Here is a 25,791-nt window from a genome sequence, read left to right as displayed (position 1 = left end):
TTTATTGTATGGGATAATTTACAAAATTTGTTAAAAAAATTCTAATTTCAATAGCACAGTATTTTAGTTTAATTAATTGATCTGATTGTAGTGGATGTCTTTGTAAATACTTTAGTTGTTTTGTTGAATATTATAATAATACCTATTTTTAATTATTTGTATAAAATTGTTATGATATTTCTCTTGTATGTTAAAACAATAAACTTGTTTTGAAAAAGAAGTTTACTGCTGCTGAAGAGTATGCTCCTCTGAGGCTTTTAAGGATAGACAATTGGCTTGTACATTCCTTAGCTGGGCAGAAGTTCCCTTTGGGGGAAAAAAACTTTCCATTTTCTTATTTTGTACTGATGTTTTATTACTTTTCTCTTCAAGAAAGTTATTTTAAAGAGAATTGATTCTCTTGAGACTGTAATGTACTTTTAAACAATAGTACTCATTGGTTCACTCAATTTAAAAGTAGAGTTATCCATCTGATGAACTACTTTCTGTGGAGAAATTATTTATTTTAATTGTGGGTTTTTTTTGTCAAAAAAGTAACTTTTGTGGACTGGTAGTTTTACCGGCATTGTTGCTTGGTTTTCCCCTGTATAGAGGCACCATTTTGCCTTGACCATGGAACAGATTCACTCCCATGGTCAGTTCTTCTTCCAGTCACAAAAAGAAAAGTTAAGCAAACAGCTTTTACCCCAACAGCAGGCTAGCTGTTTTCTTCAGCCACAGGTGGATGACTCTGCTATGGCCATTTGTTGTCTCTCAGACCACTCGTATTTTACCCCACATCCCTCTAGTGTAGCACCTAGAGCCGCTATGGACTGGAGGTTAGTCATGTCCTCTGCAGCTGTTGGGGTCTTCTCAGTGAGAACGGGAGAACCACCTTTGTCAGTCCTGGGAGAGGGAACAGGGAAGATTTCACTGTTGTCAGAATGCTGTGCCCATCCCTGGGGAAGGGGTGGCTGACATTTGTAACATGGTTGGCCACACTTTTCTAGTTTAAAAAAAAATAGAAAACAGCAGGATGCACTGTCGGAGATGCTGAGTGGTGGGTGGATTGGTGTGACGATGGAGATGTTTTTTGTTTTTTTTTCTGAGCTGCAATACGGAATTGGAATTACCTAGATGTGGTAAGGCTGCCAAAAAAGCAATTACTAGAAAACGGAAATCAAAATCTAAACAAACTACATTAGAAGTAGTGAATATAATAACAGAGATAAAACAACTGGAATTGAGATATTTAGAAAAGGGTAGGAGCAAACTACATAGGAAAAAATGGGAATTGTGGGAACAATACATACAGGGGAGGAATGAGGTTTAAAAGAAGGCAGGACTTAAATGAGCTATGTAATGTTTGACTGAAAATGATTGGGTAGATTATACGAGATATGTAATGTTTGCAACTGGGAGTCTGTCAGTATGGTTTGTGATGTAAAATGTTTGCAACTAGGCTTGTGTTGGTGTGGTTTGTTTTAATTTATATAAATGTATGATTGTGTGTGTCATAAGTGATGGTTTTATAAAGATGTTTCTTGTTTAAAAAAAAGGGCAAGGATTGAATACTTTATGTAATGTTGCTTAGATTATATGATATATAGCAATGTATGTAAAGTATAATGTTTGTTAATGTTAATTTAATACAATTTGATTACTTTTGTATAAATGTAAATTTGCCTGTATTACAAATGATTCAATAAAGGTGTTTGAAAAAAAAGAAATAAAAAAAACAAGTATGTGCCTACTACTCCTCAAATTTCTTTGGATAGGAGTAGTTTTCTGGGACTGGCTCAAAGTTTTATTCAGGCTATTGATCCTTTTTGTAGAGTTTCCAGTAAAAGAGAGAGGGATGACACCTTTCCTGAAGAGATTCAGGATTCTGAATTTGAACAGTAAGATGCAGGGATAGATTCAGGGTTTTGTCCTCAGATTTCTGATTCACACTCAGAGGACAGCTCTCTTTCTGATTCTCCATGGGTGGGGGGGGGGGGTCTCTTTCTCTGAGACTTTTGCTAGAATGTCCCAGTGTTTTCAGGCTGAGAGCACAGAGGTTTCTTAATCCTTCAAAAATATGCATTGTTACAAAATGATTTTCCAGAACCTACACCTATTCCATTCCCCCTATCCTGTCTGCTTTTAGAGTATGTTTGTCATATTGCCTGTAATTTTCCTAATAGCCAGTTGTCCTAAAAAAAAAGTAGATAGGTTGTATAAAGTTCCTCTCATTTTTTAAATCGTGTATACTATTTACAAACCAGACCCAGCAGCTGTAGCCTTAGGTGACTCCTCCACTGCTAAGCACTTAGTTAATTCCGATCCTAAAAAAATTAAAAAAAGTTCCACCAGATACCCCGCCGAACCTTAAAAGCTTTTATTTAGTAATAGTTTGAGCATTTTCATTCAGTGTGAGACAGGAACTTCATCAGAAACATTGTATCCAATTGTTTCTTAGTTAATTCCAGTCCTACTCTTATAAGGATGGAAAAATTATTGATAGATATAGGGAAAAAGTGTATACTTCTGCAACTTTGAACTTCAGAATCTTAAATTGTCCGGCTGATCAAGTTTATTCTGACATATTGTGAAGTACGAGAAATGTTTTATCAACAGTTTCATCTTGTGAAGAAAAATTTGCTTTAAATAGCTCAATTTCTTTTATTACACAGGTCACTATTCACTGTTTGCAGTGTGTGTATGACTCTGTTGGTACTACTTCCAGGGCTGTGACCACTGATACAGTTTTAGGGAGATTTACTTGACTGCATTCTCAGAACCTTCCAGATGATGATAAAAATGAGATTGTAAATTCTCCCTTGGAAGGAGATTGTGTTTGGCTCCTCTGATCCAGAGATGATCAGAAAGTGTGATGAAAGGGGCAAGCTGATCTAAGATTTTTCAGCCCTCTTTTTCGAAATTGTCCAAGGGATTTTCTTTCACCTCATCCAATTTCAGTAAAAAAACAGAATAAGCAGTCTTTGCAGAATTCAGGTAAACAGACGTTGAAGAAGAAGTGGCAAGGAGGTTCCAAAAAGTAGTCTAAACCTCCTCAAACCAAGTATACTCGTCTGAATGACTGTTAAGCAGACCTTGTGACTCCCTCCCACCCTGGTCCTCTTTCTCTTTCAGAAAGTCTGAATCTCCATTTTTCTCTTTGGCAACAGATTGATGTGAGTTCACAACTTATTGCCTGTTCTTCCTCTTTCAAGTTTCCTAGTAATACTAGATTTATCCATTCTACAAGCATTTCTTAAAAGGTTTTGTGTGTCAGGATCACATTATCAGTTCTCTGCCTTACCCTTTGGACTATCCACTGCACCAGGAGTGCTCACAAAGTGCCTGTTTCCAGTTATAGCTCATTGCAGGCTACTGAGTATCCATGTTTTTCCATATTTAGATGACTTGCTTATCTTTTGCAGAGTCTTTTTCAAAATATCAGGCATCTCCCTCTTAGGTGAGAGATCTCTTCCACAAGCTGGGATTCCAAGAGAACATTCTAAAGTCTTTATTGACTCTCTCACAGAGAATTGTGTTATTGGGATGTCAACTAAACAGCTGAGTTCAAAAAGCTTTTCTTCACAGGAAAAAATAGATCTTTATTTAGATCTATTTCTTAGTTTTTCCACTCAGGCTTCAGTTACTACAACAGGATTTTGGGTCTCATGGCTTTTATGATTTTCATGATACTCCTGGCAAGGCACCAGATTAGAAAGATACAGTGGTATCTGAAATCTCTTTGGTCCAGCATCAACACCCGTTATCTTTTCAGATCCCAGTACTTGGATTTGTCACAAGAAAAATCGCTTGGTGGAGACCACAGATATCCTTAAATCAAGGTTTCCCTATCTTCCTTCCTGCTCCAAAGCAGTCAGTCACTGCAGATGCTTCAAACTTTGTTTGTGGAGCAGATACAGGAGAGAGAAACGTATAGGGGATGTGGGACAACCAATGACAGATGCAAGCACATAAATATCAAGGAGATGCTTGCCCGGATCAAGGCACTCTGTTCTCTGAACCATTTTTGGTACATGGGACCTCTTCACGTGGTTACAGACAATACCACAGTGATGTGGTACATCAACAAGCAATGTGGAACCAGGTCATAACCCCCTTTGCAGACTAGCCATGTTAGCCTGGGATATAGCTTCACAGCACAATCTGACTCTACAGGCATCCCACATTCTGTCATAGCAAAATTATGTGGCAGACAAACTGAGCAAGACCAGGGCAGACCTTCATGAATGGAAACTAGATCTGGGGATCTTCCAAGATTTGATCCATCTGTGGAGAGTTTCTCAAGAAGACCTTGTCTAAACAATCAGGTGGCAAAATTCTGCTGCAAGACCTCATGCAAGAAGGTCTGGAAGACAGATGCCTTTTCTTTTCTTTAGACAGGAATGCTTCTGTATGCCTTTCTACTAATGTCCAAAGTACTTATGAAGATTCAGAAGGAATCCCCACAGGGTCATTGTGGCGACTTCCTTCTGGTCCAGGCAACAATATCTGTCCTTCTATTCATATGCTGCAGTATTCATCACATATGGGATTTTGCCTCCAGCTAACTGGTATGGCCGGCCAGTATACAAAAGTATACATGCTACTGTTAGGTACGTGCGACACCGCACATCCTGTCATGTACTTTTGTCATAAAAGGACATCTGGTGTAAAGCGGACGTCAGCATGCACCAACCTCAGAACTTTTCTGCCACCAGTCTGATTGCCTGCTCCAGACATTCGCTCGCCAGATTACTGTTGATCCATGTTTCAGATAAGTACGTCGGGCTTTTTCATTTCTAGTTTTCTTGCTTTTTGCTACTGCTTATTTGTGGGGTGATTTTATGTCAGCTAGGAAGTGCAGGTATCAGTGTGGAAGACAGATTCCACATAAAGACACTCCCAACCTCTGTTTGTTCTGTCTAGGCCCAGACCACGACCATACCACCTGTGATATTTGAAAATCGTTCGTCCCCAAAACTCTAAGGAGCCGTCTAGCTTCTCTTAAGTTGTACTTAGCGAACCAGTGTCTTAAGCTCCTGCCACGGGAGGTGGAGGTGAAGTCGGGTCCTTCGGACGAGCCGCAAACTAAAAAAGGCCAAGAAATCTTTGTGTGATCTACCAGCTGCACCCTATGTCTCTGGCATCCCTCCCAAGGCTGATGTAGGTCTGGAGGTCGTTCTGGAGTCGGTGGATGTCCCTTCTGTGGGTAGCACAGGAGAAGCTACGAAAGAGTCTACCAGCATGTCCAGGAGGGAAGTGCAAGCATGCAACTTGGGGGAAAAGGGAACCACTGCTCGTTATTTCCGAGGGTCCTCAGAAAGTCACTCAAAGCACTGTGCATAAGGATATATTTATTGATGTAGTCAAATGTAGGCTAACGTCAGGGCCTTCTACATTCCATCACATTGAAACTCCTAGAAAGAAAAAAAGTGAAGACTAAGCATGTTGCTCCTGCTCAGCCAGAACAATCCCCCTGATAGGCAGGCTTTCTCCCAAACCCTTTTCAATGTCTTCATAGCCCTGCGCCAGTCTTCCCCTTCCTCTGTCCCTTTGCAGACCTTTTCTCCCTCCACTGCATTCAAGAGGACAGCTGCAGACTCCTCTTTGGAGGAGGAGGAATCCTGTTAAGATGAGTCATTGGTCTAATCCACCCAGATAGCTTCACCCCTGGGGTGTGCCTCCCCAGAAGAGGAATCTATTGGTACAGATTCCCCTGGGGGGAGGATATTTCCTTAGGAGAAACTATCCAAAAAATGAATGAATGTTTCAAATGGGACTGCTGCCAAGTCTCAGATATTCAAAAGAGGTATTATGATCTCTTGGTGATGGATTCTCCATCACCCTGTGCTATTCCCCCAGTTCTGCCAGCCTTCCTGGATGCATTTACTGCTGCTTCCAAGTGCCCAGATTTTCAACCCCCTGCTCCCAGGCGCCCAGATTGGTTCTATAAGGTACCTGAGGATGCTAAGTTCCTTTTTACAGCTCCGTTTGCAGACCCAGCTACCATTTCTATCTCAGCTGATAAGGCATTCAAGTTATTGCCTTCTACTTCCTTACTGCCCTCTGATAAAGTGAGCAAGGTTATGAAGAGACTGGGGAAAAGGTCTGCCACCTTTGCTACCCTGGCCTTCAGGGCAATTAATTACCAGACTCACATGGCCAAATACTCTCTGGGTCTCCTCTCCAATGCAGGTCAATTCCTTTCTGAGTTTCTAGATTCTCCTGCCAAGGCAAAACTGGCTGCCATTCTCAACTCCTCTGCCCAGGTTGAGGCATTCTATCAAGTACATCTATGATGCTGGAGATACCTCTGATAGGGCAGCGGCCTCTGGGAGGGTTTTAAGGCGGTATTCTTGGCTCAGGTTACAACCCTTGCCTGATGACTTTAAGGATAAACTCTTGGATGCCCCCTCTGGATACTAGAACATTATTTGGTAGCTTAGCTGCAGATCTATTCAAATCTTTACAGGCGAAAGCTAAGGAGCTGCAAGACCTGAAGATTATCCTGGTTTCATCCTGTTCTCAGGTTCCAAAGGAACTACCCAACAAAGGCTGCCTTTATTAGGAAACCTGTCATGCCTCCTCCTCCTCCTAAAAGCAAGAGAGGTCCTAGGAAACAAGCTTTTTCTAAATCTACCTTATCCACTCTGGTTCAAAAACAGCCCTTTCATTCCCAGTCTGTGCCTGGTAGCCCGTGACTACCCACATCCAGGGCCATCCACTCCCCTGTCCCTTCGTCTTTCTCTCTCTTGCAACTTGGAATTGGAACACCCAGGACTCTTGGTTGCTCTCCATCATCCAGAGAGGACATTTCATGGTTTGGGAAATGTATCCCTCCTTCAGAGGCATCCTACAACCTCCAAAGGATCAAATGCCCCTCTTCCTTCAGGTAATTTCAGATCTTCTATATCAGGGAACTGTTCAAGAGGTCCCTTCTGCTCAACTAGGGAAAGGATTCTACTCCAGGATATTTTTGGTCCCAAGGAAGGATGGCCCCTGGAGACCCACTCTGGACCTTTCCAACCTAAACATCTTTCTGAAAATTCCATCCTTTTGGATGCAGATTTTGCCCCATCTTCTACCTCAAGCTTTCATGGTGTCATTAGACATCAGAGACACTTATCTTCACATCCCTATTCACCGTCAGTTCAGGAAATTTCTACGTTTTTCTGTTGCTTCTTCTCATTTTCAGTTCTGTGTTTTACCCTTTGGTTTCTCTCTGGCACCAAGGATCTTCACAAAATGCTCAGCTCCTGTCATAGCATCCTGCAGACTGCAGAGAATTCAGATATTCCCTTACTTAAATTGTCTTATCAAAGCCCAATCACCAGACCAACTTCAGGAGTGTATTTCCTTCACCATTTTCTTTCTAGAGAAGGCTTCTAGGCTTTATTATAAACTATCAGAAGTCTTCTCTGACACCTTCACAAGTCCACATTTTTCTGGCTTGCAGGGTCCAAACAAAGAAGATGCTAGCTTCCCTACCCACAGAAAAGGTGATGTTCCTCACCGCTTACTTCAGAGCATTTTACCCCTCCAATCTATGACTGCCAGGGACTTCCTACGCCTCCTGGGGTTCATGGCATGTACTGTCTCCATGCTGCCCTGGGCCAAACTGCACATGAGGAAAATTCAATGGTTTCTAAAGACTCTCTGGATGCAACATTCCCACCTCTTGGATTTAATGATTCCACTCCTACCCTGCATAAAAAAAGAGCTGGATTGGTGGATACTTCAGGTAACCAAAAATCCTGCTCTCCCCCTACAGCCACCCTTCCCTTCCCTAGAGTTATACACAGATGCTTCAGATACAGACTAGGGCGCAACTCTCCAATCCTGGAGGGTCAGAGATGTGTGGTCTCCCACACAAACAGAGGAACATATCAACATAAAAGAAATGAGAACCCTGATTTTTGCTTTGAAAATCTTCAAACCCAAGCTTATTCCAGGGGTGCTGAGGTGGTTCAAAGATAACACCACTGTTTTGTGGTACATCAACAAACGGGGGAATGAAGTCTTACTTCCTATGCAGACTAGCCTTTTACACTTGGGATTTAGTCTGTCAAAGCTAAGTCTCTCTTCAGGCAGTTTGCCTTCCCTCAGCTCTCAATATGTGCCAGACACATTAAGCAGGTCCATGAACCAGTCCCACAAATGGATGTTACACAGGGATGTGTTTCTGGACTTGATCCATCGTTGGGGTATGCCTTAGGAAGATGTCTTTGCCTTCCCCATGAACAGACAATGTCCAAACTTTTGTGCCAAGGTTCCACACCCCCCTGGCATGGAAGGTAGATGTGCTGTTATTTTCTTGGAAGGGGATGTTTCTGTATGCACTCATTCCCTTATCTCTCATCCGAAAGGTCCTACTAAAGATTCAGCAGGATCAACCAAAAATCTTGCTGGTGACTACTATTTGGCTAAGGCTCCACTGGTTCGCCCTTCTGCACTTGGCCAGGAGCAGTCATTACAAGTTATCCCACAGGATGGATCTACTCATACAGGACAAGGGAACCCTGATGCATCCTCATCTGTCAACTCTGAACCTGCCTCCGTGGGTGTTATGATTTTGATTCTCTTTAGACGCCTATTTTCAGAGAACATAGTTCAAGTTTTGCTGGAGGCCAGAAAACCCACTACTAGGAAATCCTGTGTTTCTAAATGGAAAGAGTTTTCCATCTGGTGTAACAAGAAAGATCTACAGCCATTGTTAATGGATGTTCTGCTGGAATTGTCCTTTCTGTGTGAACTGATGAAAGGTGGCCTATCTTAGTCTTTAGTGAAGGCTCACCTTTCTTCTGTCTCAGCTTGTCTGCTTATGTCACCCCCTTTAGCCTTGAGGTTAGAGGTGAAACTTTTCTGAAAAGGCATTCTTCATATTAGACTACCAAGGAAACCAGTTCCTCCTCCTTGGGATCTCAATTTTATGTTAGGGAAGCTTATGAGCCAGCAAGTTTCTCTTCCCTGCAACATTGCACATGAAAAACAGTTTTGCTGGTTGGCATTACATCTGCTAGGATTTTTGAGCTGAACACTCTATCTAATCCCCCCTTCACAGTTTTCCACAGGGACAGGGTATCCTTGCATACCAACCCTTTCTTTATGCCTAAGGTGGTCAGTGAGTTCTCTCATAACCAGTCTATCAATCTTCCCATCTTTTTTCTTTCCCCACAATCTAAAAGTGAGAGAATCCTGCATTATTTGGATGTGTACAGGCAGTTCAGATACTACCTGGATAAAACCAAGCCTATCCATAAATCTGAATGACTGTTTGTGTCCTACCACCCCAAGGGCCCTGGGTCAGCTGGTTTCCAAGCAAACTATTTTTTTTTAGATTTCTAAAGCTATCTCTTTCTGTTACTCAGCCAGTGGTAAGAGCCTTTCCTCTCCAGTGAGGGCAAACTCCACTAAAGCAGTATCCTCTTCTGGGGCTGTCTTTAAATGGTTGTACACTTGTTCTATCCTGGAGGCAGCTACCTAGTCCTCTGTTCATATTTTCACTAAACATTATAAACTCGATGTCCTCTCCAAATCTAGGGCTGCTTTTGCTAGGGCTATTCTACATGACTTTGTAGAAAAAGCTTCTGCCTCTCCTCCTCCTCCCCAGCTTTCGCAAGCATGAGCTTTGGCATTCTTTCATATGTGATGAATACTGCAGCATATGACTAGAAAGACATAGAATAGTTCTGTAAAACTTTACCATAGCCATAATGTTCTTCTCTTCTATATGCTGCAGTATTGTTACCCCCCCCCCCTGCCTTCCCCCTGATGCTTGCTTGTCTTTCGTGGTGATATGCTTTTCACCTAGGCTCAGGCTGGTGCTTGGCGACATTCAGATCTGAGATTGGTGCTTGCTGACAAATGCTATATACCCAACGTCCCTTTATGACTGATGTAGGTGAGAGGATGTGTGGCATCGCCGGTACCTAGCAGTATCATGTAGACTTTTGCATACTGGCTGCACGTACGAGTTAGCCAGAGGAAAACTCCCATATGTGATGAATACTGCAGAATATAGAAGAGAAGAATATCTATGGTTATGGTAAGATTTTACACAACTGTTCTTTCTCCATTCTTTTTGAAATGGCCAGGGGCAATTACTACAAGTTTCGTCACAGAATGGATCTTTTCACAGAAGAACAGGGATGTTTGATACAGCCTGACAGCAATCATCTTCAACTGCATGGATGATGGGTCTTAATTCCTTTTAGGCACATGTTTTTCGGGGATGTGCAATAGGTACTAGTGGAGAGAAGAAAGCCTGCTACTAGCCTGCTATAGTCATACCTTTCGGGAAAAACAAGGTAACCCCAAGCTACCATATAGGTGGCAATCCACTAAGCACAGAAGAGGTTATCAGGGACCTGGGGACCCAGGTTGACAGTGGCCTTTCTTTTGACACTCACATTGCTAAAGTGGTTAGAAAGACCTTCTACATTGCCCACCTGATCATGAAGGGATTCACATCCAGATCTAGTGAGGTCATTGTTCCCCTGTACTCTTCACTTATCAGACCAATGATCGAGTACAATGCCCCATTCGGGATGTATCTCACCCGACATCTGCAGCAATTGGAGAGACCCCAAAAGTTCCTCACCAAAAGGATAAAGGGACTCCAAAATCTGTTATATGCTGCCAGATTGAAGAAACTCCAGCTCTATTCAGTCGCATACCGTCTGCTCAGAGGTGACATGTGCCTGACATACAAGGCCATGTCCAACCCGGAATTAATGGACATGCTCCACCTCAAAAAATCCAAATCCACCAAAACCACTAGAGCAAGCGACTTAAACCTTAGCACGGATATAAATAGGACGTGCTGGAGGGATAGATTTGTCACTCAGAGACTCCCTATGCTGTGGAATAAAATCCCGGTCCATGTGAGGCAGAGCACCTCACTGACTCTGTTCAAGAGAAATCTAGACCTGTGGATGGGAGATCGTAGGTTCACCCCGGGAATCATATCTGTGTCACTGCTGGACAGAGGCACAACAAACTAATGGGCACAGTATTTTTTCATATAAGGGGTGGCGTAAGCCACAAAAATTTGGGCTAGGCTTATAAATGCCTTAGGGCAGATAGCCTAGTATAAACCTATGAACCTATGAACTAGAAAATTGTATATTAACAAATGGAAAAGGTTTTCTAGTTGGTATCAACAGTGTATAACCAACACCGACTCGGGGTTGCTTGTTCTCTGTTTTTACAATATTTGTGTGAGTTACTATTCTGTGGCCTTTCTTATTCCTCCATCAAGGTTCATTTACTTGCAATTTCAGCATGTCTGCCCATGGATGCTCCCCTTTCAAGGCAGTCACATGTTAAAATGTTTTTGGAAGGAGTTTTGCAGAAGAGAGGCCTCCAAGTAAACTGGCAGCCCCTCCTTAGGATCTTAATTTTGTGTTAGAGAAACTAACGCTTGATCCCTTTGAACCAGCTAATTTCGGTGACTTGAGGTTCTTATCATGGAGAATAGTTTTACTGATTGCTCTGACATCTTGTAAGAAGGATATCTGAGTTGGAAGCTCTTATGGTTCATCAGTCTTGCCTCATTTTCAAAAAGGTCAGGGTTTCTTTGAGAACTAATCCTTCTTTTATGCCTAAAGTGGTATCCAGGTTTACTTTAGGTCAAACTGCCCATCTCCCTGATTTCTTTCCTGAACCTAAAAATGAGGGAGAAAGGATACTCCATACTTTGGATGTCCACAGACAACTCTGGTACTATTTTGATAGAACTAAATCTTTCAGATCATCGAATCAGCTTGTTCATTTTTTGTGAAGTTAAGGAGAAGGGGCATCTGGTGTCAAAACAGACCATTTTCAAATGGTTGTCCAAGGCAACTCACCATGACAAATTTATTCCAGTCAGGGACAAGGGTCACTCTACAAGGACAATTTGCTGCTTTGATGGCTTTTTGGAAAGGGTGGATTCTAGAAATATTCTAGAAGCTACTTGGTTCTCTATACATACTTTTACAAAGTACTATAAGCTGGATTCCTCCTGTAGGTGTAGATCATGCTTTTCTAGATCTATTTTCCAGGAGCTCCTAGATCCTCCTCCTTCCACCTCCCAAATGTTGTTGGCTATTGTAATCTACCCATATAGCTAAGACAGCTCCAGCAGTGATCAGTATGAAGAACATGGTATGGTTGTATAAGATGAACTTACCATAACAGTAGATGTTTGAATGATCACTGCTGCAGTAGCTGCTCCCTCTCTCCACTCCCATTGATTTTTGGTGTTTTTTTATGCCAGATTGTGAACTTTTATTTTTTGTTATTCCTAGCCTTGTCCTTTAATGACTCAGTCTCCTCCTGTCTGCTGGCAGGAAAGCTTTGAAGGGCTTTGCGCCCAAACATATCTTTTAATCACCTCAGCTTGTGCAGCTTGACAGTTTGGATGCATGGAAAGTGACCTAAAGCCTTGGAAGCTGGCCAGGTGTTACATACTTGGCAGGATATAACCCATATAGCTAATGCTCAAGCATTGATCATTCAAGCATCTGGTGTTATGGTAAGTTCAACTTACACAACTGTACTTTTCTGGTGTCATTCCAAGGGGGTACAATATTTGTCTGTGTGGGAGGATATGGTCAGTAGCCCATGTTACTTTGCTAAGGATGGTCTGTACCTGTACGATCCAGGCTTTCAAATATTGGCTAAAACTTGTCTTACCCCATAGTTTCTGTTTTTAGACAATGCCAAACCGACATACCTTCTGAAATAGCAAAACCAACCGAACAGAATTTAAAGGTGTTAACTGCTGAATACCAGGAGCCTAAACAAGAAACTCTACTCGTTTAAGGCTGTTCTCTCCCCAGAGGATGTAGACATCTGTGCAGTTACTGATGCATGGAGAACACCCGGGCAGTGCAGGGCAACAGTACATTCCACATATTCAGGCCAGCTACTGCACAGGCAGGGACCCAAAGATGTTGGTGTTTGTCTATATCAACAAGATTAGTCAAACAGGATGATGCACTTGAACTTCTCCATGTCCATATTTCCATCAGCAAAGTCTCATATCTTATCCGTGTAAGCTGCAGGTCACCCTCTATGACCCAATAAGCTCATAACTCAAACTTAGACTTAGTGGAGGCCCTCACCTTTCAACCCAGTAACATATTCATGGGTGACTTCAACTACCACATTATAAACTGGGGGTACTTGAATTACTCTAATCGTATGGACCCTGAGATTTCTGGACATTGTAAACACAAGTACCTTGGACTATATTACTAATCACAAACACGGGAGAACTCTGTAACCCCCCCCCCCCCCCGTGACCTTGGCTAACCCTGTAAGATTTAGGAACTATTCTAAGGCAAACATTCTTACTATTAAGTGATAACCTTTCAAAATTTAAAGCCCCCCCCAAAAAAAAAAATCCTAAAAACCTAGATGCCTGTGTGGAATTGTTCATAGAAACCGTGTACAATCATGTCATTAACTGCATAGAGGAGATGTACCTACCAAAAATAAACCCTGAACTAACTCAGAAAACAAACCACCCCAGTGGAATACAATCTTAAGCAGCTTGTACAACAAAAGAAAAAAAATCATAGCCATGATTATGAAATGCTACTCTCAGTTGAATAAAAATTCTCTCATAAATCTAAACAAACAACTAATAGGGCATATTAAATCTAGTAGCATCATATTTGAGGTAAAGATAGCCTCTAGGGCAAAGGACACCAACAAGGCTTTCTTAGCTATGTCTAAGGTTTAAAGGCAGCACACAGCAGTGTGCAGAAATGATTGTAGATGGAGCCACCTACACAGAAATGGAAGATGTAGGAGATCTGCTAACTGCCAAATACAGCTCCAGTTTTACTCCAGGCAAGGCATGTTTGGATCTCACTCGGATGGACCTTTTTAATATCTGTAAAACAAATCGCATCATAATTATGCAGTCTAAGGATTTAAACTTTGCTTGTGACTTAAGTAGGACACATTGGAGAGATTGGTATGTGTCTTAGGGAATTCCCCTTGTTTGGAATGGGCTTCATGTCTAGATGAATCAGAGCTCTTCTGTAACCCTATTCTGGAGCAATTAGGAACAGTGGATGGGAAATTGGAAATACACCCCAGGTCTATTACCTGTGTCTGTAGTGGATAGAGTCAGCCTGCAAATCTTGCCCTGGCTTATACATAGCCTTAAAATAACCTCTGAGGCATATAAACTTCCAGGATACAAGTTGAGATAGTTGGCTGTGCTTATAAAGGCCCAGTGGTTGTTAACCTAATAGACACCTATAAACTTATAAGGAAATTATAAGGAAATAATTTATGGGAAGCATTTCAGGACAACTTCGCATAAAAGGAGGCCTTTTCAGGGGAACAGTGATATCAAACACGCCTAGTGAGGACTGAGAAATTGAGGGAGAGCGGATGTGAACAAATGGAGGCAGAAGTTGTGGAGAAAGTAATTGTAGGTAGTTGAAGCAAAAAGGAAGGAGATTGTTACATTAATTGGAAAGAACTAACATCAAGCACACACTTCTGAACACAGATTTTCATGGTTACGGATACCCTGAGTGAAAGTTGGTGGTACTCTTCTTTACTGGGTTCTGTTTTTCACAGGATACTTTGAAGCTGTGTCCACTTGGTTTGCCTGTATAGGGTGAGGTTTGTCTAGTCTAGCTTGCATGAGATACTTTTCATTTCATTACAGCACTTCTTGTTTTGTGAATGCAGTTTTTTTTTACTGCACTAGTCCTCCTCAGATGGTACATCTGAGTGAGGTACTCACTTGTAAGTAGATATTAAACAGAAAATATTACTATAGTCTTTAAACAACCCCACCTCCCAGTTCCTTGTGCATTGTATTAGAATTCCTATCTGTGCAAGTAGTTGCCTTTTGTATTTGCTGTTACGTAGTATGAGGAGAACCCCATGCACAATTGTTTAATGTTAGTTGCATGTTAGTCATTTCTCTGTGTGAGCTACTGTTTTTGTACTGTGAAGTGTGCAACTAACTTCAGGAGCTTTGAAACATTGAGACAACTTAGTTGTGCAGACACTGCTGGGAAAAGTGTGAATTAATAAAGGATCAGTGAAATTTAAGCAATTTGGCCCAGTGGCACAATAGCAGGGAATCTATTTGTATTGCTGTCAAACAAGTTCAGGAACTGATTTGTGTAACTAGTGGGTTGGTCAAATGGAGGATAGGATCAAGCACCTGACAGCCAGCTTGTCCTATCCCTGTAGGGGAGAAAGCTTGGGAAATGTGTTGCCTATGCTGCTACTTGTGGAGAACAGTGGCCTAGCAGTCCACCTTTGTAAGGAGGCATTGATGACTGTGTCTAGCCCTTGGTGTGTAGATGGGAGCACCAGTCATGCTGATGTCATTGCAGTAGCCATTCCCACAGTTAAAGACCTCAACCAGCTACTGCAATAATGATTTGCTTCTGTTTTTTTGCCTGCAGTTCTCCAGTGGATTACTTACTCCCTGGGTTTCAAGAGATGATTATTGTGAGGCGGGCTTCCCAAGGTACTGGGGCCCCACCCGGCAAAGGGTCACATCTGGGATTGTCCATCAAGGAGCAGTTTGAGGACTTGGGACTGTGGAGATAGGAACACCTAAAATCAGTCATTGGCTAATTGTTGGAGGTTGAGTGAGGAAAGGTTGTGCGGTTAAAAAAAAAAGTTAAGGAATTTCATTGTACTAGGGCAGTACTATGACATTCTCTTAGTCTATCATTAACATGACTGCCTATTCTAGCATTGTTAGATATTCCATTAAACACTATGATGAATTATTGTGGAATCTTGATACAAGCTGTATGCAGTACACTGCATGCTCTTCTAAGCTGTTTTCCTTTATGCTTAACACTCAGTTTTCTGTTTCCTGTCTATATTGTCTGTATGTTTATCTGGTCTTGTGTATGAAAAAAAATTACCTAATCATTACCTGAACAATAAGATGAAGTGAAAACTTCAGAACCATATTATGTCAGTCATGCTTATGCCCAAAGATGTTAGTCCCATGACCTCTAGACAGAACCTCAGAACTCTAACAGATTCCCACTGTAACTGTGAGCTCACAGTGCTGTGAACTTGAAAGCACATACATGTGGTTGCATAATGTTACATGCAATGTGTGTGTCTTGCATTAACATCCCTACTTATAGGAGCATGTATCCTGCCAACTTTTTATAATGTGAGGGGAAGCGAAATGCATTTTCCTCCAGGAAGACTGAAACAAATCCCCACTTGGTGTCTCAGCACCATATATATATATATATATATATATATATATATATATATATATATATATACATACATGGGTCTACTTTGTTTCGTTGAATCTCATTTCACTGAATTTCATTTCACTCCGACCACTTCGCTGAAAACTCATATTACTGAAAACTGATTTCACTGAACTGCAGTTAGTATATATGGCACTGTGTAGAGTACTGTAAGGCAAGTAAAAGGTATATGCCCTTTTCCCCACTGTAGTATGATCTTGGAGTTAATATATGTTGAGGGGTATGGGAGGTGTAGCCCCACTCTTAGTTTGAGTACATATTGTCTTCTGGAGAGAGTTGGTCATTGGTGTTGTAACTATGTATGTCTGTTTAAAATGTATTTAGAATGTATTGTTTTGAAGTTTTTGGTAAAATAGAATACAAAACAAACAAGGTGGGAGGCTAACACCCCCCCACACACACACCCTAACTATATAGTGGGGAAAAGGGCATATATCTTTTACTTGCCTTACAGTACTCTACATAGTGCCATATATACCAAGTTCAATTCAGTGAAATTAGATTCAGTGAAATGCGTTTTCATTAGTTTGTGTTTTCAGCTATGTGGTCAGGGTGAAATGAAATTCAATGAAATGAGATTCAATGAAACAAAGCAGACCCATGTGTGTATGTATGTGTGTATATATATATATATATATATATATATATATATATATATATATATATATATATATATATATATGGTTCTAGGTCATAAGATCGACAGCCACTCTCACCGACAACAAAAACATCGACACCACATTATCGACAAACCATAAACACGACACCTCACATGCCCGACAAACAAGTAACCGACGGTCCACAAACACGAAACCCCACACACTGCACACACCACAATAACAACAATCAACTAACAAAACACATCCCCTTATCCAAAACCACACACAGAACACAAGCACACCAAAATCCTCACAAACCCACACTAAACCTCACACACACAACTACGTCCAACCCTAACCCAAACCCTTACCCTAAGGTCCGTCACTATCGCACACTCAGCTAACCCGCGCCCTAACCCTAACTCACTTAACCCACCCCTAACCCAAAAATACCACTACCGCACACTTACATAACCCGCGCCCTAACCCTAACTCACTTAACCCGCCCCTAACCCAAAAAATACCACTACCGCACACTTACCCAACCCACGCCCTAACCCTAACTCACTTAACCCACCCCTATCCCCACAGACTGTCACTATCCACACTTACCTTAGTCGCACCCTAACGTCCGTCACCACCGCATACTCACACAGCCTTCTTTCCAACTCACTATCCCTGGCGTCGGAGTTTTCATCCGTAGCGTCGGTCTTCCGAGTGTCGATCATCTGGCGCCCGCTCATGCGTTGTCGGTTATCTCAGCTGTCGATCTTCTAACCTACACCCATATATATATATATATATATATATATATATATATATATATATATATATACACACACACACACACACATACATACATAGACATGAGAATCAGGATCGTCTTTGTACCTTGCAATGACTCCTGAGTGTAGGTGAAAATAGCACAAGGTTGAAGCTCATTCATCTCACACCATTCATCCTAAACATGGGCAGTTCATGTAACCGTGGCATGAACATCTGTGATCATGTTACATATGCTTTGTTTTAAAAATTAGCCATTTAGACTTAATCTTTTGACATAGCCTTTAACTTAAAACAGGATATGGAGCAGACACCAGTGTCTCAGAACAGACTCTCTGACTGCATGTGTGTTGGTGGGTGTTAATTTTGAGGCCAGACCCTACTTGTACATGTAGATAAATGAGTTTCCGCTAAAATAGGATGAATGTAGATATTTAAGATGATTTTCTGACTGTTGGATGTTCGGTGGGGGTGGTAAGGACTTTTCATATTTTCATTACTTGTTGGTCACCTTGTAGCAATTCTTGCTATCTGATTTAAAGTGGCATGTGTGTACATACTTGTGTGTTGGTGGATATTTTTCTGTTTCTTGATGACTTGTAAAACAGTGCTCATGGCCATGACCTGAGACCCCATAACAAGTTACCCCCACTGCTGGGGTTCAAATTACTGCAGGTTTCCTAGATTTTATTTTCATGCAAGATGGAAGCACAGTGGGGGAAACTTGTTATGGGGTCTCTTATGTCATGGCCGTGAGCATTGTTTTACAAGTGGAGGCAGCTCCTAGTAGTTTTCTGAGTGGGTGGGGTTTCTTCAAAATATTGCTATTCCCTTGCATTGGAACTAGGTGTACACATTGACATAAGTTCACTGTCGGGACGTTCTTGTTGTTTTGGTACATACAAGAGGAAAAAAAAATCTTTTTCCTTTACTTTTATTTTTATGGTAGAAGGTAACAGAATCCAAACAGAACTGATCAATTGTTAAATGCAGGCTTTTGGAAATTTATTGATTAATAAAGAAGACAATTACAGCATATTGTAAAAAAAAAAAAAAGTATTCACTTGGTCCTTTGCGCTGCTGTGGATCTTTAATAATGATAGCTCTGCTATCAAGTGCAGAACAATAAAAGTCAATAGGAAGATATAGGATTTCAATAAAATTATAACACGAAGCAAACTTTTCCGATGGAAAACAGGAGAGCAGTGGTAGGAATGTTGTACACCCTAGTTAGATTTGTAACTTTAATTTCTTTTTATTGATTCACAAGCTATAATTAGAGACGGTCCTCTGTGAGACATTCTTGGTAAGAGCTGCCTGTTTAAATGGTTTGTGGCTCACGCAGCAGCCCAGGGGAAAAATGGCTGTGCTTGAAATATTTCATTAAAGCCGATCCTTGAGAGAAGTGCTGTTTAATTTTTTTCTTTTCTTATTTTTTTTAAACTTTTTTTCCATAGTTTTTCTTTGCAGAGCTGGAGTACACTGAGTGTATTGAGAGCTATGTTTTTAGATGCTGCTCTTTTACATTTAAGCAACATTATATAATCTTTGTTGGTTGACAGCACGAGAGAGAGAAGTGAAACCAATGATTTAACATGAAGGTTTTGGTTGTAGAATTTCTGCAAATGTCTTTCTTTGCCTTCCTTTTGGCTAGGTCGTCTGAATCCTTTGTTTTCAGCTGGTAGGAATGCATAGTGATAAGGCAGTGAGTTGCAGAGTTAATGCTTCATGTAGGCCTGGGCTGAATACCATAATTTTCAGCTGCATACTGTAGAGTTCAGTTCCAAGCCATTTATACATATCAAAGCTGAGTTCTTGATTTTATCTCTGAAAGAAATCAAACAATGACAAATAGTTAAACAGTGTGCCAGGGTTGTAGTTTTATTCTGTGCTTCATTTAGTAATATTTTTTTGAGTTACAGGACTGCTTTAAACAGGCACTATACCTCTTAATGGTTTGTTTAAATAAATTTCTTATCTCCGTCTTCAGTGGTGGGGTACAGGACAGAAAATCTTCAGCTTTTTTCTCTTCTGTCACATTTATAGCTACCATTTAGGGTGACTTTTTTTGGGGATCACTTTCATATGAATTTTAATATATGGAACTGTAGATATCCATTGAATGTTGTAATTTCAAACTTGTGTTTGTTGTTTTAGAAGTAAATGAGAAATGAATTGCAGGGTTTTTTTGTTTAATTAAGAACCTCAATCCTGATAATAACCAAAATCCAGTTTGCTTTTTCTGTTCCTGTGTGTTTCGCAGTGTTGCAAGTTATTTTGTTATCTTGCAATAGCTTTCACAGCTTTTAAAGCATGCAAGAAGAAAAACATCTGCAAATGTACTGTTTCTTTCGCTGGACTGCTTTGGGTAAATAAGCTATAAAATTAAATAGAAAGACTAATGTAGTGCTTCAAAGGCAAAACCTTTCCCTGACCACAGTCTACAAGGAGATGCTTAAGAACATAAATATTAAAGAAGTAAATATGAGGAGCCTGTTAAATGGGTGCAAATCAAAGTGCCACATTGTGTTTCCCACATCATAAAGGGAAGGTTTTCTCTTCCTGACCCAAGTTTTTCAGGTCATTGTTTAGTATGCTACTGTTACATTCCCAGTTGCAGTTGAGCCTTTGATTTATGAACACAATTTGTCTGTGTGCTCTGCCAAATGCTTAGCATTTCAGCCAGAAAGAAAAAACCCTAGACATTTAGCGATAAATGATTGGTCTATTCTTCTACAGGGTGTCTTTGGCATGTGACATTTTGCAGTAATCTTGAACACTTAGAAATTGCAGACATACTAGTAACTTGGGTAGGTACTGCATTAAGGCATTTGTGGCAGCAGCAATAATAGATATTGTGAATATATCATCTGCTTGTAGTAAGAGAAGCATTTGTGCAAATGTTATTCATGCTTGTGACAAGGAGCTGCAGTTAACAGTGTATAGCACATGCATTCCTAACAGGGACATCATCTTACTAGCATCGTTCGTGTTAACAAAGATAACATTCTTAATAATGACAATAGAGAATGGCATTAATTAACTCTACTTAATTAAAAAGTCTAGTCATTGCATTAATATGTTTTACTGTTAACACACAGACTGAGTTTATACCATCTATATATCCATATGGGACACCATTTGTACCAAGGCTGTCTGTGGTGTTAATGTGTATGCATTGCATCATTTGTGTTAACAGCAAGACAAGACACTGGGAGTAAGCCATTTGGGTTTATTATAAGAATTGAGTAAGGGAGTTTAAAACAATAGCAGGTAGACATGACATATTAATTTGGCATAATAGCACAGAAGCTGCTGAAGGCATCCATGTTAGTAGTGAGTATAGCAATTGTTCAAGTGCTTTGTTCTGAACATGGGCAAGCATACATTTCAACTGTCCAAATTTTTGCTTCATATTTTTTTGTCTGTTCTTCATAAAATTTGTGTTTTTTCTGGATTTTTTTTGACAAATTAGTGAGGATTGAATTCACTATGACAGGCATTTGAGTTTCAGACCTCATATGCTTCACAAAATGCATGGTAGCACAGTACCTTTTATTCTAGCAACTTTTTAAGTTTATAAGAGCGGTATGTAAAATTTGCTCCTATTTTGGGGGGTTTTGTCCCCCATTATTTTTGCATTACCCAGATTTTTTGTGCTAAGAGGTTGAGAGATGTGGGCAAGCCAAATTATTGTTATCTGCACTGGTAGAGAAAAAGTAGTGTTTGGACAAGGTGTGTCTTTGTTAATAACATGAGTAGATAGATAGTCCAGTAATGTAGTTTGTGCTAATTAAGCCTCTGACTACTTCCCCACTTGCTTAGCTACTCCCACTGCAGATTTACTTGGCAGAAGGAACTGTCAAATACTGTTTGCCTTCTTGTCTTTCTTTTGTACTGCATTTCATTGACTTACCAGCAATTTTACTACTTGCATCAACTGCAGGGAGACCTGTCTGTGGCAGCCAGAAGAATGCTATTCACTCCATTCCACTACAAACTATTTAATATAAATTTCTGTCCACCATTTGCAAATAGTATTTCAACCCCCATTCATCCTTGTTCCTTAAGATTAGCACAGCTATATGAACATTAATCAGCTCACACATTAGATTATATGCTTTAGAGACAGTGCTCATTTAATTAGCCCCAGTAGTGTAAAACTCATCCCCGCTATAGACTGAAACCTGCAAATATTTCCTTTTGTCAGGTCTGCCCTCCATAATAACCTCATAACTTCTTTAAAATGTGAGCCTCATAGCACTTTGCTTCAAAAGCAGGTGAAATTGCTCCATTTAATATAAGTGATAAGCTGCCTCTTCATTCCATTTAAGTGATGAGCCATATAGCTGTCAGCTCGCCAGACTTTATTCTCATAGGTGGTGATATCTGCATGTCAATTACTTTATCTCCTTTCCAGAAGTTAAATATACTGCAGATGCTGTTATTGTACTTGAGTCAGTCCCCCTTTGGCTTCCTTAATTTACTACTATCAGTTTAGAGGATCACAGTTTCACTTAATGGAATGTTTCTGGAATGTGAGAAGTTGTCAGAGAATCCAGTGAAAAAATCTAGGGATAGAAAGAGGATGTGGACGCTGCACAGAAGGCACACCTGCATGAGAAATAACCAGATAAGCAAGAGCTGTGAAGCAGCACTGCTAATTGCTGCGCCATCCTAGTGTATGTCATTTAAAAATGATACCAGTATGTTTGTTTTTGTACTGATTTGCAGTCTGGATTAACCTGTGTGGAGGATGAGTGGCACCACTCCCACTGAATGTGAAAGATAAGGTAGGGTAGCACCACTGGTTCCACAAAGGGTGAAGTAATAGCAGGAATGTGCGCATACATTTTTTAATAATTCACAAAATACAACCTAGTTTAAACAGCATAAAGGACATGTGCACTGCTTCTAGCCTGCATATACACTTTTCATTTACAGGGCCTCACCTCTCTTTCTGTAAACCAATGTCTTCCAGCACCCCTTTATCCACAGTAACTACCTGTTACTCAAATACACATACATATATTCTGGGAGAGGCTGGCAGAATTCTCCAGTACTCCACAGCTTTCTTCCTGGTTTGATAACTTTGCCATTTCTGTCCTGCAAATCAGAGACTTCCAGTTACCTTTCTCTTATATCAATTAATATCTTTCATGGTACGCAGATGCAGTGTCATCTGTGTGAGAGTTGTATTTTGCTACTGCTGTAAATCATGTGTAGCCTCTTCAGATAAACAGCAATGTGTAAATGCACTTGTAATAAATATTCGTCAGAAAATCTTAAAGTTAAATATATTGTACATAAATAATGCACATTTAAATAAAGCATAAAATATGCATAGGTTGGCACACAAGGGCAATTAAAAGCAAAGGCAATACACACAGGATGCTTACAGAAAAACCTAACTCTAGATATCCAAATTTCCCTGAGTAGTTTGCTACAAGAAGACTGTTCCTAAAGTAACTAGTACTCACTGACAAGATAGTTTAGTTGCAAAGATAAGCATTGTCAACAGCAACTACAACTTCATCTGCCATGTCATACAGATTCTATTTAGCTTTTTACTTGATCTGACTATTGGAACTGGAGATGCTTGTCAGATCTGAACTATTAATTTGCCAATGCTGTCAGCCTCAGATTCCTGAACTTTACCCTCCCTTAATGCCGTGTGACCCAACTAACTTCAAATCAGGTTTGCCACTACTGGACATGGTCAATCCACTCCTTGCTAGCTAAGTGCTCTCAATTACTATTAATATATTCACCTATTTTCCTTAAATCTTGAACTCTTTTGGTTGCATAGATTGTCCTCTAAGAGAGTTCCACAGCAAGGCTAGCTACCCAGCAGTGTGAACCTTGGCTGTAGATGATTGTCACTGTTGAAGTGTTGACACCCTGACCCTATGTGGAAAACTGGGAAAAGGGGTTGTGGATGGCTGGATTTGTTAATTTTCTTTTTGCTTGTATTCAACTTGTAGTTTTTGCCTCAACTCCGCTCAATGCTTAGACTGGCTGCCTAGTGTATTTCTTAGGTTGTTAGACATAAAAAATATTTTCTTCAACTTCTACTGCTGTTGCTAAATGTAAGAACTATTGCAGTGCCTCTCGTTGTTTCATGGTTATCCTACTACTTGTTATCTCATGGATAAAAGTTTTAAGAATTGCTCTAAATGCGGGCACAAAATCCCATTCCAAGACCATTATGTTTGTTGTGTGATCTGTGTAGGACCAGAGCTTTTTGATGTAGATTGTCCTGTTTGGGAGGGATTTGGATCCAGATCCTTGCATGTTTAAGAAATAAACTCTTAATTAAGGGTCTTTTGCCTCCAAACACACAGTCTTCTCAAAAGAGTGACAAAAAGAGGGAAAGGGTTAAGGAGTGAGAGAAAGAGAGGGATAAAGACAAGGAGCCAAGGAAAAGGAAAGCAGAGGATTCTCTACCACCTTTGGATCAAAAGGTTCCTTATCCAGAAAAGGAGGACTCTTCACTGCCATCCACTTCAGGTACAACAAGCACATTTCCCTCAGAGACCATTGTCATTTGTGACAAGTCAACTACTAGGATTTTGAAAAGGCTCTCTGAAAGGGGACTATCCAGGTTCATTCCATCAAGACCTCCCTCTACTTCTTTGATCAGGTCTTTTAGATCATTCAGAAGTATTTCAAAATCAGATTTAGGAAAGTACAGTTGTGTACACTTACCATAAATGTAGATGTTAGAGTGTATTCACTGTTGCAGTCATTACATTTGGGTAATCCTGCTGGCAGGTTGCCCTCAGTCGGCCTGAATTCCAAAGTCCTAGGTCCTGTGTCGGCTGCTGTCGCCCCTTCCCTGACGTCAGGTCATCAGGGGTATAAAAGAAGCAGCCGGCGCCATTTTCTTTAGTTTTTCTTGCCCCAGATGTCAGGTCAAAATTTATATATATATATATATATATATATATATATATATATATATATATAAATACATGCACCAATATAAACTTTACCTTCATCTACAAGAAAATACACCACATAGGTTGTATAAATCAGAGAAGGGAAGATAGGTTCCATCAGAAGAAAGGGGGATGGCGGGTGGGTAACCTGGACTACAACAGTGAATGCACTCGAACATCTACATTTATGGTAAGTGTACACAACTGTACTATGTTCTTCGTGTTTCACTGTTGCAGTCATTACATTTGGGTAGAGTCCCAAAGCTATGGTTGGGAGGCCGGAGCTAAACAGCATTAGGAGTGGCTATGAGGCCCTGCAGAACTGCAGTGGCAAAGCCTGCCCTGGATTTAGAGTAGAGTAGCAGATGATAGTGCTTTGTAAAGGTGTGCAATGAACTCTAAGTAGCAGCCTCTAAAATGTCCTTGGTTGGTACTCCCCTGAGAAAGGCTGCTAAAGTGGCTGCAACTCTGGTTGAATGTGGCCTAATGCCCTTAGGCACTGGTTTGCCATGGTGTAAGTAGCAGAAACGAGTGCAGTGGCCTATCCACTTTGAAATAGTCTGTTTTGAGATGGCCTTTCCTTGTGATCCTGCAGCATATGTCACTAGTAATTGCTCTGTCTTTCTGAAAACTTTGGTTCTGTCCTAGTAGAATCTAAGCTGTCTGTGTATGTCCAAAGAATGCAGAAGTCTCTCCCCCTTGTTCTGTGGATTTGGATTTTAATAGATGAAAAAGATAGGCCTTTGTCCAGCATCTCAGTTAAGTATTGCAAAATCTGAGGAATATTTGGCACAGCTGTATCAGTTCCTTGTGCCTGGTTCCAAGCAGAGAATCTCTTCCATTTTCCAGCGTAAAATTTTCTAGTACTAGACCTTCTGGCCTCCAAAATGACATCCATCACAGCTTTACTGAGAGGTGTGTTTTGTATGACTACATTATCTGCCATGCTGCTAGGTTTAAAGTCCTGAGTTGGCTGTGCAGGATCTGATTGTTTTGCTGGGACAGTAGATGAGGTATTTGAGGTAATGTCCAAGCTGGGCATTGAGACAAGTTCCTTAGGATTGGATACCAGTACTGGCGGGGCCAGTCTGGGGCAGTCAGTATCATCTTTGGCTTCTCCTGTCTGACATAAGGAGTACCTTGGGGAGGAGAGGCAGTGGGGGAAAGGCATATACTGTTAGGTTTTTCCAGCTGAAAGATAGGGCATCCACTTTC

General features: G+C 40.7%; 1 protein-coding gene across 1 annotated transcript in view; it reads left to right on the top strand.

Moving 5' to 3' along the window:
• MAD1L1 (mitotic arrest deficient 1 like 1) overlaps positions 1-25,791 on the top strand; it is a 4,750,917-nt gene that overhangs the window by 1,550,199 nt on the left and 3,174,927 nt on the right. The window lies entirely within an intron of this gene.

Source organism: Protopterus annectens, chromosome 12.part0, assembly GCF_019279795.1.
Source record: "Protopterus annectens isolate FY-2018-M chromosome 12.part0, PAN1.0, whole genome shotgun sequence".
Lineage (NCBI taxonomy): Eukaryota > Metazoa > Chordata > Ceratodontiformes > Protopteridae > Protopterus > Protopterus annectens.
This window is presented reverse-complemented; position numbering and strand designations above follow the sequence as displayed.